Genomic DNA, 16,073 nt, shown 5'->3' with positions numbered 1-16,073 from the left:
AAACTCGCTTTTACAATATTAATAAATTTTCTGTTACGTGCAGATTATTTAATGTATTACTTATTATTTGATTTATTTCTTTTTCGACCGTGAAACAAAATTAAATCATGTCTCGATTTCTGTGTCTTAAGGTCCTGTTCGGTATGCTGAAAGTTTGACCTTAGAATTGGAAATAAAAATAAAATTTAAAAAATAATTAGCTTGGTACGGTAAAATTCAATTTCATGTAGAACTCAATTTCAGCAGAATTGGCTCCGTGTTTCTATTCCACATTTTTTTTTTCATTTTTTATCCTTTCTTCTTTCAACCTTCCCATTATCGGTAAATGTCTTAGCATCGGCGACCTGTAACAACCATCAATGACAACCAGAATGTTACTGTGAATGGCGAAAGACGCATCGGGAAAGGGAGAATATATATATATATATATATGACATGGGAAAGGGCGAAAATAGGGGAGTAATTGATGTAATGTGTGCAATTTCAGACTAAGGTCTTATATCAAAAGATGTACTTAGTTATTTATTTATTTATTTTTTTTATCCTAAGGCTGCAAGCGGAAGAAAGAGAGAGGGTTAAAGCTTTTTTTTTTTTTAAAGGAAAGCCGTCTGCACGTGGCAATAAAGAATTTATATTAAAAAAATTAATTATTTAGTTCTTTAATTTTTAATTCACTTATAATTTAATTTTTTAATTATGACTCGTTACGACTCAATCTCTTAATTATAACTCGTTGCGACTCAATCCCTCAATTTTTGATTAACCTATAACTCGATCCTTATATTTTAATTTTTTAAAATTTTTTTATCAAATAAGAGGAATAAAAAATGCTTATTTTATTATTTTAAAATATACTTCTCTTACTCATTGATGTGATATAAGTTAACATGAAAAAAATTAACAAAAGTTAAAGAACTAATTTGTAAGTGATTCAAAAATTGAGGGATTGAATCATAAGTGAGTCATAATTAAAAAATTAAATTACAACAAGTCGGGATTGAGTTATAAGTGAATTAAAAATTAGATAATTAAAAAATTAATTTTTCAAAAAAAATAAACAAAAGTAACGGATCCGGATGAGTCGGGCAATTAACATTACAGTGGGAAAATGGTGTCAGAAGCTTCCCTACCACTTGTTCTCAACTTTGTTGTCCATACATAGCTGAGGGACCCTTTTGATGAGGACTCCAAAAAAAAACAGAGAGGGAGAGAGTGAAAGTAAAACAAACAAGATTTCGAGAGAAGCCTAAAAAAGGAAATATTTTAAAATTTTTTCTTAAATCTTTCCCTGCCTTTTAATTATATTAAATAATGTATTTATTCTTTTCCAATATCATTATTTAATTTTTATTAAAATTTGACTTAGATATTTCTCTTTGATTATTTTAATGCTCCTAGATGTATTATATTCCTAAACTGCGCACACTCTTAGCTTGAATAAAAATAAAATTTCTTCGTACCCTTTCACGTGATCCATGAGAGAGAGAGAAGAGGTATGAGAGAAAAGGACAAATAACACGCACATCGCGTTCACACGTTAGAGATTTTAGTAATAATTTATGCTTTCTATATTAGTTATATACTTTTTATAATTAAAAAATTACATTAAAATATGACATAAAAAATTAATTATTATAAAGTTAGTTAACAACTTAACTAAAAAAAATAATAACACATTATATTGTTAGTAACTTTAATTTAATTATCAATAAATTTTATAATAATTAATTCTTTTATGTGAGACATATATGTAATTCTCCTTTTAATAATTGATAAAAATTATTATTTATTTACTTATAGTTACTCATCTAGACTAATAATTCATATCTGTTTCTTTCTATAAGTGTTTGTTACATATACATATTGTTTTAGTTTTATGTAATAATTATTTATTTACTTAGTTAGTGTAATAATTCATATTTATTCCTTTCTATAATTGCTAGTCATATATGTATATACACACATTGTTATTAATAGTTTGTTTTCTATTCCACAGTATATTTAAATTTATTTATATCAATTATTTTTTTAGATAAATAATTAATATTGATTTTTTCTTATAATTGTTAGATATTTATATATGTGCACGGGCATTAATATTCATGCTCCAGTATTAGCTATAGTTATTTAAATCATATATTACCTCCTTAAATTTCTTTTAATTAATAAATTAATATTTATTTCTTTTCGTAATTATTTATTAGTTATATATATATATTCATTGTTATTCCTGTTTAGTTATAGTAATAATTGTTTACTTATTGTGTCAATATTTATTTATGGTATTATGATTGTTATGATTAAAATTAGGATAAATTGATCCACTGGTAAAAGAAAAAAATATCTTATGCCCATAAAATATTGATCAAATTTTTAAAAATGTGAGAATATGGTTGGTTTACATTAATATATAAAAAATTTATCATTGATATATAAAAGATTTATCATTAAAATTTTAAAAGTTTATAAAAAATTTATCATTAATATATAAGGGTATATAATTTATAAATATAATAAATCAATCATAATATAAAATATAATAAATATTGGGTTATTTATTTAGCTTAATCATATAAAATAGGTTATATATACAAAAGACCCTTAAAATTATTATTATGATATATGTGTGCGTACATTTTTTTTTTCCTCAAGGGAATTTCTTTTATGAAAGAAACTACGGGATAAATCTAATAAAATTTCTAATTGAGAAGAAGATCCAAGTAAACGAAATTGTTTTATAGATTCACTCTAGGGAATATCCTAGTACAGTTTCTCAAGATAAAATATCCTTGAAATAGAAATATTCATTTCTAATTATTTAACAATTGTTTTAATACTATTGACTAATGTAATTAATTAGTTCCGTTATAGTATGTTATGCATTTGACTTATTAGTAGTAAAAAAAAATATTTTCTACACTCAAAGCAGCTAGACTATCATTAGTTCTTAAATAAGATTTTATTGAGAGTTTTAAGTAAAAAATTCTTATTTGCTTACTTTCATTTCATAATGTGTCCATATGCCAATAGAGAGGATTGTCATAGAAATAAACTGGATAGCAATCATAATGCCAAATTATGGACTAGCTTGACTGATAGTGGACACTCACAGTCACTCTAAAACCATCTAGGATCCTCCATGTAGTACCTCTCGCGCCCTCCCATTCATTACACCCTTCACTCTCCCCACTACCATTAGTACCCTCGTTAATACTGACTTTAGCCACCCCCTTACTTGTCATGTCGTCATCGCCACTGCCACCACTCTTCTTGCTGCTACCTTCATTGTTTATGCAGTCGCGGTCACCATTTATGTAATTGCCACCTTCGTTTATGCCTTCGCCACTACCACCTTTTTATATGCAGCCTGCTCTAATGCAGACGATGCCTCCAAGTATGCCCAATGGACACATTTAGATATTTTAGAAAATTAGGAGTATATGTGGGACCTTTTTGATGTATTATACTAGGGATTATGCTGGTATATTTTTTGTGTATGTACAAAATTTCCTTCTCTCACACTTATAAGGAATGCCCAAGAAATTTCCAAAAAGATGACTAAACATATTTTGATTGTATGTAAAGAAACAATACATATATTGTTGGGAAAATAGGTCAGCCCGGTCCTATTTTATGTGCATGCATGTGTTTGATGAACGAATACTGGAGGAAATATTCATTATTAGAAGCCAGCTTCTGCACAAAGGGATCAGTCGCTAGCTCTGAATCCATGTGGAAAAGACCCTTGTTCGCCAAAATATGTTTGTGGTACTGGTTATCAATCACTATGGGGTTGTCGAGATCGTTCCTCACATACAGAACAGCCTTCGGATCCGGGTTCGGAGTTAGGCACCTGCATTTCAGGTGCGCCGCATGTTCAGGGTCCAACGTCGGATCCATGGTTGGGCATAGCCTGTCCACCATATTCACGCAATGAACTCTGCCCACCGAGCGACCGCTTGAAATATGCTTGACAAAATTTAATCACACAACGTAGGCCCACGTTAGGTTTATGGGTGATTGTTGAAAGTTATTAGGAGTTAATGAATGTGTGATGTGGGAAAGTACCTAAAAGAGTGACCGTGGCTTCAACGTCAACGCCGATGGATTGAAAACGAGAAAGCACTAAGGAAATGGAGTCGTCATGGTTAGGGATGAAGTCTTCTACTATTAAGGATCCGTTTGATTTTCTTTCATTTTATATTTAAAAAGTAAAATTTTATTTTTAGAAAGTTAAAAATTATTTGAGTAGAATATTTTATAGAAAAACACATCCTAAAAGTACATTCAAATAGTAACTGAAAGTGAATTTCTGAAATATAACTATTTAAAATTTTTGAAAAGTGAATTTAAAAATAGAATATTATTTGACCATACTACCCTAAGTTTAATCTCTTATTTTTTTATTTAAAAAATAGTTAATTCATTAAAAATATAATTATTATTTTAATAATAATAATTAGGTATCAATTTTTTTAGTATTATAAATTGAGTAATTAATCATGTTAATTTTTAACATTAATGTATAATAAAAATTACAAATCTTTATTACATCTTTTAAAATTACAAATTAAAAAATATAAATAATTAGAGATTAAATTTTTAGCATTATAAATCAAAATTTATGTTATTTATAATCTTTATTATATTTTTTAAATATTTGAATATATTACATTTGTATAATAAAAATTATAAATTATTATAAATCAATATCCTTTTTGATAATTGTATATTTAAATGCACATTTTACTGTTACAAATTAAACAACTTTCAATTTATCAAATTAATTTTTAAAAAATATATTTAAATATAAATTTTATTATAATAATTAATTTTTATTAAATTAATTTTTACTGAACGAACTTTTAACAAATTGAAAAGCAAACTTATCCTAAATAGTTTTGCTTGCTGTCCCTACTTCCCGTCTTCATTTCAATGCGTGGACCCCCCGACTGTTTATTGACAAATACAACTCAACTTTTAATTAATGATATACTTGGTGAATCGATGGCTAAACATGCATGTATATATAGATAAAGTCAGAAAGATGCCAGGACGATGCCATCTCTGGCAGAGAGAGCAACGATGTCAGCGCAAGACACAGTGGAGGGGCATTCTTGCTCAAGAGCCTCTTTGATGGTGTTGACGTACTTGAAGTTTCTCATGCTAAAGCTTCTGGGTGACGCCTGCTCCGATATGACGCCGTGCTTACTCGTTCACAGCAGCGATGCATCACATGACTGCATTCATTCATCAAACACATGCATGCACATGAGATAGAAGCCACATTCGAGGAAAAAGGAGGGTTAAGAATGATGGGAGAATATGGAAATTATATATTGCTTCTTTACATATATAACCCCCATTTAACAGGGCGTTATATACCAACCCTTTGGCTCCTTCATAATGCAAGCTTTGACTAAGGTAAACTAATATATGAGATTTGTTATCCTATTGTGAGCCCATTGTTAGAGATATAAGCTATACGTTATCAACTTGTAAAGGGCATGTTAAAATTTCTTAATGAAGTCGTGCATATATGCAATGATCTCCTCTAGCCTTTCTCTATTATATAGTGTTATTTTAAAAAATTTATATTATTCATTCTACTTATAGATCTCTTCGTTTTTAGTGAATTAAAAAAGAGTATTGAGAATTTATGTACCTTCATTTTTATATATTGTGGGAAGAAGTGCCTCTTATGGTAAAAAGAGGTCTTGATGCCTACAGACTTTTTTAATTGATCATCAATGATACAAGTCTTTTACTATCCTATGTGCATTATGTTGAAAATCATTCTATTGATTTTCAACATCTCTTTGTCATACCTTTCACTTATTGTTTTCAATTTAATCTTATTAAATGCATAGAAAATTATGAAAAAGATAAAATTGGAAGAAAGTAATTAATGATTTTTTTTATGTAAATTAACTTATAAAAATGACCATCAATTTTAAATAACATCTTAATTAATCATATGATTGACTATTTTTTTCAATTATGCTATTCCTTTTTATTTGTTATCATTTTAATTCTTAGACAACAATTTATTATGATTATTAATTGTTAAGAATGGCCAAGCGACAGAATTAGATATTTCCTAACAATTTCAAAGATACACCTACCATTTCTTAACAAGTTTGAAATTGATAAGAGAGAGTATATATATGTGGCTATGTACATGTGTATATCTTATAACCTCCTCTTGCCCTTGTTAAGGCAAGTGTCATTCTTATTTGCAATTACATACACATGTTTAATTTGTTTATTGTACTTGATCAGATATTTTATTCCATCATCAACTATATCTACCAGTGTGCTTGTGTTAATGTTGACTATGAATTTTAATTGGATTTTATTGCTTTCATCCCTTATAATTGATGATATCATTATTGTCAACTCTTTATATGTTGTCTCTTCCTTTATTGTTCTTGTTCTTACACTCTCCCCATACATTGCATTTTTCCTTAGTCATAAATTTCAAAATGTCCCCTTATATGGGAAAAATATGTTTTTTTAAAATAAATTACTGTAACATCCTAGAAAATTAATTAGTATTAAGTTAAGTAAAAATAGAGTAATTGAGTTCATTAATGAAGTGTGTGGCCAGAAAGGTCTAATAAGTGTGTTTGGTCTTGATTTCAGCCCTAATTTTCAATTTGAAGTGGAATCGGGACAATTGAGAATCAAAAGGTAAGAAAAGTTGAAAAAGGAAACTCTGTGCCACATGCCGCGGCATGTAGCACGTCTGCCGCGGTGCACAGAGGACAAGCAATAAGGAAGGGCCTCTCCGTGCCATACACCATGGCAGATGGTCAATTTTTTTAATAAGTTGCACATGAATCAGACTTGAAAATTAGAAGAGAAAGAAATAGAAAACAAGGAGCAGACCTCTATTAGGGCACAAGTTTGAGGACCCTTGGGGATATTTTGAAGCCTCCTAACATTAAAGGTAAGTTTGATATGCCCTCTACTTCTATTCTCCTTGTATTTTCTCTATATTAGAGTTGGGATTTGAAGTGAAATGATAATTTTCGGTCCATATGAGTTATGAGTCTGAATCCATTAGCTAGAATAGAGTTAATGATAGTTGTTTAGGTTATTTTAATCTAGTATTATTGTTTTTACAAGTTGTTGGTTGGTGAGGGCTATTAATGCCCGAAAATATGTCATTATGAGAGTTGTTAGGAGTGTTCAATAGTTATTAATGATGGTTTGATTGGTCATTAATGATAATGTGAGCTAAAGAAACTTAGTAGACCTAATGGGTAAGATTGGTAGTGAATTTGTGATTTTGGTAAAAGAAGATTGTTGAGTTAAAGGGTAAAAATTATCTAAATAAGGGTATAATGATTATCCTTGTGATTGGATTGTAAACTAACCAACTTGGCACCATTCAAGCTTCAGAATAAGCTTTGGAAGTTTGTGTTTTAAAAGGTAAACCTTTAACCTCTTAAAAATTTGAGGTAATTGGGGAAAGATTTAGCTTGGATAATTGTTTGTTAGCTAATTAATTATTGAATTAATTTGTTTGAAAACTTATTATTAGTGTATGATCAAGTTTAATGCAAAGCTTGGCAAGTTGTTGTGATATGTATGGTTATTTATTGATGAAATGACAAATGTGATAAGTGCATCTTGCATGTATTAATCATGTCATTAAATAAAAACATGCATATGTAGATGTGTGATTATGAATATCATAGGATTTGTGGCATTTGATAAGGTTTATGGAGCATGATGGATATATCTTATGGTGAATGTGTTAGAATGTGAAGATTGTTAATGGTTTTGCATTCTAGGCATTAATGTGTGCATAGCATGATCATTATAGTGAGAGTTTGCCTGAGAAGATGAGTAGTAGTATAAAATCTGCATGGTAATGGTGACTTACATTTGGAATCAAAATCTAGCTTTAGCACCGACTGTTGAAATCAAAAGGTAGTCAGTGTCCCATGGATGATAAAGGACTGTCCTACTTATTCTTCAAGGGACTCAAACTTAACTAATCTTTACTAATTCATGAGGAGACTAGATTAAGGGTACGATACTCCACATTTGTTAATATTGGAGAAAATTATGAATCACAAGTGAGTGGGTTAGCCCTGGCTTGGTAGCTCCTCACTAGTGGAATGCTACATTAGTTTGAGTTGTGGATGTAGCCACTGAATATCTACTAGTTTTATGTTGAAGGTATCAAGAGGGTATAAGGTTGGCATAAATCATACATTTCTATTTCCAGCCACATGGTTGTTATCATTATGGTCCAATGTGTTTTTCATTAAGGGCATATGGTTGTTATTATTGCAACCCTAGTATGTGCATACTTAGAATATATGTGATGATATACTATTATGCCTGACTAAATGGTTGTTAGTTTTGTAATCGAGGCTAGACTTGAATTATATGCATATGATGTTTGTGAAATTATTTATTACCATTTACATTTATAATTGATTAATATGCAATTATATAGGCTAGATTGACTTTGGTTACTGAGTGGTTGTACTCACCCCTCATTTCTCAATATTACAAGCCTAGCTCATTAGACTGGAATTAGGAAAAATGATAGAAGGCTTATGGTTCTGTGTAAATCCTAATAGTAGGCCTCATATTATTTTGGGTTATGTGTATTTTTGAAGTTATTTTCCAACTAGGATATCATATGAATCATTTTTAGACTACTTGTACTATTATTGAAATTATCTGTATGTGTATTTTGTGTCATAGGCTAGTTATGATGTGATTGTAAAGCTAAATAAGGTCAAAATACTAGTGCAAATAGGGTGTTATGTAATTGAATGGTATGAATGATTATTTTGTTGGTATATGCAAAGTTAACCCCCTTATGTTTTTGTCAGTTAAGGGACATGTGTTTATTAGTCTATGGTGTGTCACACGAGTCCTTATTAGTTCATTATGTATGGTCTAAGAGTAGGCGTAGGCTTTTGGCACTTGTGTTATGGCTTAGAAACCCAATTTGTGTATTTATACAAAAAAAAGTGAGTTTTGTATTAGGTGTCCAACTTTTATTGGAAAAATGATTTAATTATGGAATCAGTGCCATTAGTTAGAGTTAGGAAAAAGCTCACTGTAAATACCTAGATCACCTCAATCAGAAGTTAGATGGAGAAATGAAACATGTTAGAAGTTTGTCCCAGGTGTTATCATTTGACAGCTTTGTTATGTCATGAAACATGTAGTGTGCCACGGTATATGGCACGTACGTCTACTATGCATGACGCAGAGAGCAACACACCATGACGTGTTTCTAGCATGCCACGACACGCATGCTGTTTTTGGCCAGAAAATGTCCTTTTTTGTTTTACAAATGCATTAACTTGTTTTGAATCTCATGCTTCTACATATGCCTAAAACTCTAATTTGTAAATGATAGAAGTATATGGGAGTGTTTTATATTATGAAAACTTAGGTTTCCTATTTACTATATTTATTAAACACGGTAGTCCTTTAGGATTAGACCATCGATTATCTTGGTTTATGGAGATTAACTGTGTTTAAGTAAGGAGTTTTATAACTTGCTATTAGATTTTACACTTGCCATCTTACAAGTCAACTTGCACTATACATAGTGTATTGATAACTACATATAGCACAATGACAATACAAGCATCTACTATTGACAACATGCAATATTATTCCATAACATAAATTTTTCAATAAATCAATCTTGTACTAGATTCTTGGGCATCATCTATAAAATGTCTCCTTATATAAAAAAACATAATATATTATATGTTTTTTAGAAAAACTTGTCATCTTACGAGTCAACTTGCACAATATAGTGTATTAACAATTACTCATAGCATAATAATAACCTAAGCATATACTATTGACAACACGTAATGTAATTTCATATTAGATATTTTTTAATAGATCAATGTTGCAACATATTCTTCTATACTATTAGTTATGCAAAATGAATGAACACCTAAGAAGTCATTGTCCCACCTATAAACAATAATAAAATCATTAATGCACAAGAGTTATTTATTAATGTAAAAGAGTCATTTACCCGTTCAGCAATCACTGTACTTTTTCTCTCCATGAAGTTTTGTAGTTGTGCATGGAGAACACCTAACTTGTAACATCTTAGATTTCAAATCTTAAAATTTCAAGTTCTTTAGAAGGATAAATTGGTAAATTTAAGTGAATTTTAGATTAATGATGTTTTTGAAAGACTAATGTAGTTATTAGATCATTGGATAGCCTTAGAAGAGGGCAAGGTTAGAGTTCAAGCAGACCATAGCATAGAGAGAGGTCCAAAACATGTTTGAGACTCTTTGTACCATCCATTATGGCGGATGCACCATGTGTTATAGCGGATGTGAAAAAATTTGCACATATTAGATTCACGAATTAGACAGAAAAAAACAGAAGAGGGAAAGAGGAAATGCAAGAGGACAACTGTGGACAACTCTTGGTTGTTAAGGCTTGAAATTAGGAGCTATTTAGAAGCATTTGGGGCAAGATTCATCTTTAGGTAAGCTTCCTACATCTCTCCCTCTCCCTTTATGCAATTTTTTTATATGTTTGGGTCAATATGGGACTTGATTTCTATTTGTCATAGATTATAACCAAACCCATTATCTTATTTAAGGTCTTAGAGAGTTAAATCAAGCCTATAAACCTATGTCTATAGATTGTGTAGTGATTTGGAGTTTTTGAATAGGGTTTGGACGAATCCTAAGTGAAAATTGGGAGATTGAGAGCAATATGGGTAGAGATTTAAGGTTATTGGTGTGATTGGGTGTTAAATGAGATTAATGGAGTGCATTGGGAGATTTGATGGTGTTAAATTAAGGTTTTAGGTATAGTAGGTACTCAAAATTGTGTTAAAAAGGGGTTAATTAGTGTGTATGGATTGATGATTAAATATTTAATCTTGTAGATTAAATATTGATCGGGTGTTTTTATATTAGTGGACATGTGTGGAGCTAAATCTTGACTAGACATCCCTTTTAGTGACAAAAGGGTTGAGATAACCAGATTATTTAAACTTTCTATTTGTATGTTTGGATAATTGTATGGTAGTTATTAAAGTTAATACCTTTGTTTTATATTAGTATAATATTAATATGAAATGATTATGAATTTAGAAACTTTATGTGAAGTGGAATGGAAAATCATGTTTTGAACATTTTTTATTTTGAAGACTAAATTATATATTTAAGTATAAGTATTTGTGAATTCTATGGTTTTTATGAAAATAATCATCTTAATGAAAATTATATGTTATGGTTATGTGTGTATTCATTGAGCATATGTTTTGGCATGATTATTGTGAGAGGGTGGAATTTAACCTTGGTATAGTGTTGGGAACATTGTTTGAAAATCCATATGGTACACTGGCATTGTGGAGGCCCCAGTGCACAGTTCTATATTTATTTGAAAGTTTCAGTACTATGTGAGATAAATTGGACATTGTTACCCTTAGTATTCATGGACAGGAAAAATCTATGGTCCATAGTGGGTGAAGGAACTCTTGGCTAAGGTTATCTCTCATGATTGGTGAGTTTGGACCAATCCAGTCACATGAATTTGATTTTATTGAGTTGTTAGCCCACAAATTCAATCAGAAGATATAAAGAAGGTATATGGTGACGTGTTAATCATGCATATCATTTTATAATCTCACACACACACACACACACACACACACACACACACAACTTGTTATGTATTTTATGTGTTACTTCACATTTCACTATTTGTTCTTACATAAGTAGTTTGATTAGACTATTTAGTTACTAAGTTCTTGACTCATCCCATAGTTTCATATTTTAGGTAAAGACTTAAATAAAGGCAAAGGAAAAGAAGGTGTTGTGAGAATTAAGAAGACTTGTGTTTGTATTGTATTTTGTCTTTCTTTTGGTTCTATAACGAATTATTTTTGTTTATACCAACTTAGGATCACAAAGCTATTTTTTTATCACTTGTATGAATTTCTATTATATACTGTGGATATCTCGACTTGAAATGTTATAATTATGGTGTAATGGTTGTGAGAGGTCGAGATACTAGTGTACGTATTGGTTTTGTGGATTTTTGTATATGAATGGCCATAAGAATGATTACTGTATTGTTGTTACCCCTTGAATTTTTCTTGAATTCAGGGTTTTTGATGGCCAAATCTAGTGTAAAATGTTATTGTTGTGATTTAATTGTGCAAACAGGTTGTTTATGGTTCATTTGAGTTAGTTCAAGTAGTTCTATGATTATTGGCATTTGGTATGTGAGTTTGGACACCTTGGTTGCTGTTTTGGAAAGAAAAGGTACCATTTTATATCCGAGTATGCAACTTTCGATTAAATTAATATTTGGTTATAAGACCTGTGTCAATGGCTAAGTGGCTTAAAAAGCCATGTGTGGACTCTTGAATTGCTTGAATTGGACATTGAATGACGAACAGCACACTCTAAAAATTAGCTTGAAGTGCTGTCATGACAATAGGTGTGCCATGGTGCATGACAGGCGTGATGTAGCACAATGTACAAAGAAAGATGTAGTTTTTTTGTGTCATCTACTGTGGCATAGAGGGATGTCGTTATATGTCTAATTTTTTTAGCTTTTATGATAGGCCATTTTTATGGCCTATTGTTATTTAAATTTTTAAATTTTTGTTAATAGATATCATGACAGTCCATTTATGGCCTGTCGTGATATCATTAAATTTTTTAAAATTTTTTTTTTTCATTTAATAGATATCAATAAAGCTGGCGTACATATATAACGACAATGCCTTTCAGGACATGTCATTATATGCAAAATAATTAAATCATCAAACGATAATCAATCAAGGACCTATCGTTAGACTTCCTATTGTTTTGAAACTTGAGCATTGACTTCACTTATAGAACCCAAAACAATTACACTAGCTAAAGGTTCAAGTGCATGTATTATTTATCTAATATTATTTTATTAAATACTAAATAAGTAATGATTTAAAATAAATTATATATTAAATATTTATCTAGTGTTAATATTACTAATATTAATTATATTACATTTAATAAAAAATATTATTTTATATTGAAATTAATTATTATTTATTATATTTTCTGAAAATATATGTCCAATGACATAATTATAAATTATAAATATATATATATATATGTTAATATAATATAATATACTATAAACTAATTACTATAATATATATCTAATGATAATATACTAATACTAATAATAAATTTCTTGTAATATTAAATAATATTACTATAAATAAAACTGTTATGAATAAAATATTTATATTAATAATATTATTAATATTAATATTAAATTTATTTAAATATTAATACATTAATTAACGCAAATTAATTACAAAATCACGACAGTTCATTAAAGAAATGTCGTTAAATGTTAAAAAAATATCAGATATAATTAAAATTAAAATATTAATTAATATTTTATATATTAATTATTATATATACACATGTTAAAAGGAGCTGATGGCTTTCAACAATTAACGACAAGTACCAAAGGTACCTATCGTTAATAGAAATATCTAGGGACAAGTCACAAGAGACATGTCGTTATATATTATAAATTAAATTTAAAAAATAATTTTATTTAATATTATTTATATTAATAACTAATAATAATAGAACTAATTAATGATCTATATATTTTAAGTTATAAATAACACGATAGTTTTATTGTGGACCTGTCATTATAACGTAAGAATTTTAACCCATTATATTTATAACCACAGTTATTGTAAAATGCTCTTGTCAAAGTTGTATTTTGTACTAGTAAACTTGATACGTATACATTTTTTTTTTTCATTTTATTCATTGTATTTATTAATTTAAATTCTTGTCTAAATTGATCTCTCACTCACCATAATGTTTATTGATAATTAAAATTAAGGATAAAAAATAATATATATTTTTATTAGAATGAGATTTTAACAATCTGCACAGATTTTGAAAAAAATTAAAATTATTTATATCTTTCATTCATTTTGAAATTTAATTATTTGCAAACGTAAAGCTATGCAACTGCAAAAAATGAATGACAAGGCATGGGATCATGATGTTAACCTCAGGTGTTGTCCCTGCCTTCATCACAAAATGAAAAATGAGGCAGCTACTAGCGCTTGCATAAAGTCAAAATATTTAAAGCACCGTTTGATATAATAAAAGAGTTTTTAATAAAATTAAAATCAGAATCAAATCAAAATGAAATTGAGTTTTAAATATGTATTTGACATGAAGAGGAATTTTAATTAGTATATGTTACTTAAAATAAAAGAAGATTAAATTGTCCTTTCTTCTCAAAATTAAAAAACCTCCCCTATCATAAGCAGATAAAAAAGATGAGGGTAGTGGAGTTTAAAATAAATTTCAAAGAATTGAAGCAATTCTATGATCATTATAATGGAATTACATTCTAACATTTTTAGCAGAATTAGAATTTTTGAAAATTGCAAGGCTTACATGCCAAATTAGATTAGGATTTCCTTTTTAATTTTATTTCTACCTTATCAATTCAATAATACCAAACTCAGCTAAAGGATACATGCAAATGCGACATCATGAAGAAGAATCCCTGGTCAGCATTAAACAATAAGTTCCCAACTAGCCTAATATATGTTGCTCTCCGTCTAACACTTGGATTTTATCTCTTGTCTTGTCTTAACTCTTCCCTCCCTTGCTAATGTTCACATCCCTTAAATAGGATTGACATTATTAAAATGCACATGGCATGTAGTATTAAGTTTAATCTCCATAATTTTTCATATTCAAGGATAGATTAGAAAAAAAATCTGGAAAATTATAGTTAGATTTCAAAAGATTGAATCAATGACAGTCAGATTTTTTTATAAAAGTTAAATTGTAAATATCAATTTAAATAATTACAACTTACAAATATAAATTCTTATTATAATATAATAGTTGCATTTGATATTTAAATATTTATTTATAATTAAAACTTCTAGATTTGTAATTATCCGAATCGATATTTTAACTTATTTTTTTAAAAAAATTTGTCTAAAACTTGACTATCATTAATTTAATATTCTAGGAGTTAACATCATTCTTTCAATTTTTTTTTTTTTTTACAGATCCTCATTTGATAACTCATCATTAGGAGAGCTCATCCTAGCCTTCATTTTGGGCATGAAATAATCCATGCCCTTCATTTTCAAGTGATTTTTAGATATTTTTAATATGTTTGTACTGAAATAAAAAATATAAAAATTAATATTAAATATGAATTGTCCAAAACAAAAAAATGAAAAATTTTTAATATTAAATTTGACTGTCTAGATTAAACATGTATTATTTAGAGCATATTTGAACAGTCTATTTGTAAAAATTATAAAAAAATTTAATATTAAATTGGATTGTCTAGGCTAAATATGTACTATCTTGATTCATGATGAATAAATTTACTAAAAAAAATATAATTTTTTATAAATTCTTATTTTTTTCCACATATAAATACTTATTTTGATAAATAAAAATAAGAAAAAAATTAAATCTTTATAGTCAAAATCTTATAAGTTGATGAGTATCATGGTGTTTTATTCCCCTGATGAGCATTCACATATATTTTGGACAAGATATATTTAATATTAATTTTTTTTATAATTTTTTAAAAATATTAAAATATCTAAAAATCAATTTAAAATAAAAAGCATAGATTATTTTATACTGAAATGAATGGTTGGGATGACCTCTCCCATGATGAGCTGGATTCTCATCAGGATGAGGATCCTTACTTTTATTCACCTATTTTTTTTCTTTGATATAGAAATTATGACCGTTAAGTTGTTTTAATTGGGATTAAGGTTAAGTGGTGATTTGTTAAAAGTTTTATAGGTATAACTGCTCCTGTATTAATGATCTAAGCTTGACAGGCATGATTGATTAGCAAAGAAGCTGGTTTATTGATAAATTATAATTTTATATATTTTTTACCCTTTTAACTTAGGCTTTTTAATATTATTTGAGGTTAATTAAGTTTAATAATTATCATTTTATTTATTAACAAAGCTTTAACTTTTGAATTTTAACTGCTTAAATCTTGAATTATAAAATTAA

At 28.4% G+C, this 16,073-nt stretch overlaps 1 pseudogene; it reads right to left on the bottom strand.

Moving 5' to 3' along the window:
• Nucleotides 1-281: 281 nt before the first annotated feature.
• On the bottom strand, nucleotides 282-5,246 carry LOC129322442 (peroxidase 21-like; annotated as a pseudogene).
• Nucleotides 5,247-16,073: the final 10,827 nt, after the last annotated feature.

This window comes from Prosopis cineraria, unplaced genomic scaffold, assembly GCF_029017545.1.
Source record: "Prosopis cineraria cultivar Desert tree isolate PC_DT_omini unplaced genomic scaffold, ASM2901754v1 PC10, whole genome shotgun sequence".
Taxonomy (NCBI): domain Eukaryota; kingdom Viridiplantae; phylum Streptophyta; class Magnoliopsida; order Fabales; family Fabaceae; genus Prosopis; species Prosopis cineraria.
The sequence above is the reverse complement of the archived record's forward strand: the minus strand, read 5'-3'. Positions and strand labels throughout refer to the sequence as shown.